The 3,809-nt window shown below is 40.3% G+C and overlaps 1 long non-coding RNA gene across 1 annotated transcript in view; it reads left to right on the top strand.

The window, feature by feature from the left end:
- Positions 1-3,536, top strand: part of LOC123970420 — a 25,081-nt gene extending 21,545 nt beyond the window's left edge. The window contains exons 2-3 of the long non-coding RNA XR_006824975.1: positions 1,952-2,110; positions 2,712-3,536. This is a non-coding gene — a long non-coding RNA (uncharacterized LOC123970420). The remainder of the gene's footprint in view (positions 1-1,951; positions 2,111-2,711) is intronic.
- Positions 3,537-3,809: the final 273 nt, after the last annotated feature.

Below are 3,809 nucleotides of genomic sequence, written 5' to 3'. Positions count from 1 at the left end.
TTGATCACTTTTAAAGCTCTTCATGGCCTCTCGCCTTGTTATATTTCGGACCTTTTAGTCCCATACGCACCAGCACGTACCTTGAGATCCTCGGGCAGAGGTCTGTTGTCTGTTCCAGAGTCTCGACTGAAAACTAAAGGGGACAGAGCGTTTGCTGTCAGGGCCCCGAGGCTCTGGAACAGCCTGCCCGAGGAAATCAGGTCGGCTGAGTCAGTGAACTCTTAAGTCCCTTCTTAAAACATACTTTTATAGGAGAGCTTTTCCCGATCTTATTTGACTTTATTTTATCCCTTTTATTTTATTGTATTTTACTAATTTTATATTAAATTTTCATGCTCTTTTTTTGTATTATTCTTTACACTTGTTAAAGCACTTTGTAACTTGTTTTTGAAAAGTGCTCTACAAATAAGGATTATTATTATTATTATTATTATTATTCAATGCTTCGTTTTAGCCATGGAGTGATGCATATCACCTCTACAAGATCTTTGTTGGGCATTGCACATGCGTAGTTCCTAGGTAAGGACTACTAGCCAATCAGAAGCAGAGTAGGGCGGGTCATGAGAAGCCGGTAAACATGGTTTTGGTTCAGCTGTATATGTTCTAGTGATGTGCGATACCACTTAGTTCCTATCTGATCGAATACCAAGTAATACCCAGGCTGGTATTGCCGATACAATACTTTTTACATATTTTATTTCTAGTTTAATGTGCCCTCTCGTTTCTGTATCTGAGGGAAATAAAGCGTAGGCTGTAGCCTTACCAATTCAAAATAATAGCTGCATAATGAGAAGACATCAAACTACTGTCATATTCTTTAATTATAATGAAAATATCCTGCTCAGAACTGCCGCTTCATATTATATTTTGACTTAATCTCAGATATTTAGCAAAGTGTGCAGTGTTGCCAAAGTATTTCACTGTCTTTGCACACATCACACACAGCGTCATTATTACCTTCACAGCTAAAATATAGCCAGACATGACTGCTTTTACAGTCAGCCAAAGTCAGTATTCAATCGCGGGAAATGTACAGGGCTGCAGCAGCTCACTTCAAAGAAGCTCCGTCACAGAGCCGTAGTACAAGCATGACTTTGACAGGCGGAAGGAAAAGTAGTTCCTATCACCTGAGTAGCCTATAATTAGACCGTCCTGGTGACAGTAAGATACTTATGATAATACACACACTCACTTCAAATTACTGAGTCAATCCTTTTATACGAATATCGATCCTAGAGCAGGAAACGTTGGTATCAGAAATATCGAGACTTTAGGATCGATCCGCACATCACCAATATGTTCCCCTTGCAGCAGCTGTGTGCTGCAGCTCAGTGTGTTTTTCCCACCAGTGTTTTTAAGAGCGTGTCGGACTAGTTGCTAGGCGAGCATGATGACCTGCATTTTGCTGTGACATCACAGCAAAGCGGTAGAAAGGGCTGGACTACAAACAAGCTGTTTTCAGGCAGAGCAGAGCAGTGTTTTATGTGGGAGATGGGAACTCCCTTTTGGGTGGACTTTGGGCTTTTTCACTTTGCAAACCTATTACATGCACAAAAAAGGTATACAATTCAATAAAGGAGAGGGGAAAAAGCATAATGACCTCTGTTTTTATATAATTCTAAATTACAGACAAGCAGGAAAACATCACATTTGAGAAGCCTTAATGATTAATCAATTACAGCTGGTAATGGTCTGTTGATCGACTTTTGTTTTCGAGAATGGCAAAATATTGTGTTTGGATTAGTTTCATTTCGACCTCCAGTAACATAATCTTAGTCCTTGTGGGACTTTGGACCTTCTCATCCACAGTTGGTTTTTCATTTTGACTTGGGCAGACTGTGGAGTTGATAAAGACTCACAGCTCTGTCCGATGGGACACTGGAGGGCAGAATAGGACAGAGGTGCTTCCCTGCTTGCCCTTTGTCTCTCATGCCCCCTCCCCTCTTCTTAGATCAATAACAAGCTCCTTAGCCACAGGTGCTCTCCGGGGAGACAGACCTGGAGCCTTCCCTCCTCAGCTTATTGTCTGTTGCTGACTCTGGCAGACCCAAGCATTCAAGCCTGACCGATGCACACAGCCCTCTGAGGAAATGCAACATACAGTATGCAGGTATACACAGGGCCTTTTATCTGAATGTGGACATGCATGCATACACACTTCATGTCTAAATCTCTCTCTCTCATGCATAAAATGGTTTCATTTAACATTGTAAAAACATCATGCGACATCCCTAACTGCTAGAGAAGATAAAGTAAAATGATGGGAGTCTGCTGGTTCATAACTGCAGTGTGATGAATCTCCAACACCATGTGTCATGCAGCTAGGTGAATGTTGCATATTTGTTTGTGAAAAACCATTTAATTTAGTAAATTGTGCTTGATTTAAGGCATTATTATCACGCATATTTAGAATTTCCTTTATGAATGCTTTTAATGAAAATGGATTACTATTTATGCATTTATTGTGCTTTTATGAGGTATAGCTTACACTCTCATTTTACATACTGGAAAAGTGTTTTTGCAAGGCATACAAGGCGTCCCTAGTGAGCCTTTTGTCAGATATTGCATTCAAACTGCACAGATGGTCACTATAAAATCCATACACACAAATACATGAATGTCTAAGAAGGTTGTTTTTTTTTTGTCAGAGAACACTGAGAATTGTAGAGCGCATCATCATGTCTACTAATTTGACTCATCCTCTCTCCTAGACCTGTGCCCACTGTGCCCCGCTGCTCTAAATTACTGTTACAGATGTGCCAACCTGATGGCCTTTTACAGCATTCATCACTTTCTTATCTTGCATACTTTTATCTTGATAAGTCACATTCATCATTTCCTGTGGCTAACACTAGTTCACTTCCTGTTAGTTCAGATGTTCCATCAACACAAATCTGACAACTGTTCCTGGGGCTTTCTACATAAAATACCTGCTACCACAAAGGTTTTGTACCCAGTGTGGGTGATATGCGTGTGACAAGATCTTGAATGGAGTCCCTGGGAGTGAAAAGCAACAAAAAACTGGAACTTTGTAATTTCTGCTGCCTTGCATTGGCTTGACACATCTATACTGCAAGCTAAAAAGGCACCACCCACCAACCCAACGTTCACACTATTGTCATCAAATTCAAGTTGATCACTGGGCCTGTCGGTTTACCTCATCACTCACTGTTAACCCTGCAGTGCCATCTACATCACCACCCCTATGCTGTTGTATGTGCACAGATTACGCTAGAAGATTGTTATGCCTTTATTCACTCAGATTCCACTGGGGTTTTGTTTATGGGTTAATAGAAGACAGTTGTGCTGACCTCCTGGTTGGGCAGGGAAGTGAGGCCTCATGCCATGGCCCACTAGAGCTGCACATAATCTGCAAATTGTTGTACTATTAGCATAAACTGAGGACAACTGGAGGATTCTGAAAGACTACTAATATTACTGAGGCCACTGACATGCACAAATCAACAAAAGCACACGGTACAAAACTAAAAGGTACTTTCATTACTTCCAATAAATTGTATGTCGCTGTGATGTTTTTTTGTGTATTTCATCATATCAGGAATTATGCCATACATTCTCAAATTTTTCAAATAAAAACAAAGTGAAAGATGAAATATAAAAGATGAAAAATACATGTATTTTTGAAGTGCTTTTGAAATAAACAGTACACAATGCAACACACTAGAGGTTTACATCCCGTGGACTGCCCTACTTACTGAACCAGGATGACAGTGTATAAATACAAAGTCATGCTGATTCAAAACCTAGCAAGAACAGTCCCCACAATAGGTACTTTGCTATCTACATAA

The sequence above is a fragment of the Micropterus dolomieu genome, linkage group LG04, assembly GCF_021292245.1.
Source record: "Micropterus dolomieu isolate WLL.071019.BEF.003 ecotype Adirondacks linkage group LG04, ASM2129224v1, whole genome shotgun sequence".
Lineage (NCBI taxonomy): Eukaryota > Metazoa > Chordata > Actinopteri > Centrarchiformes > Centrarchidae > Micropterus > Micropterus dolomieu.
This window is presented reverse-complemented; position numbering and strand designations above follow the sequence as displayed.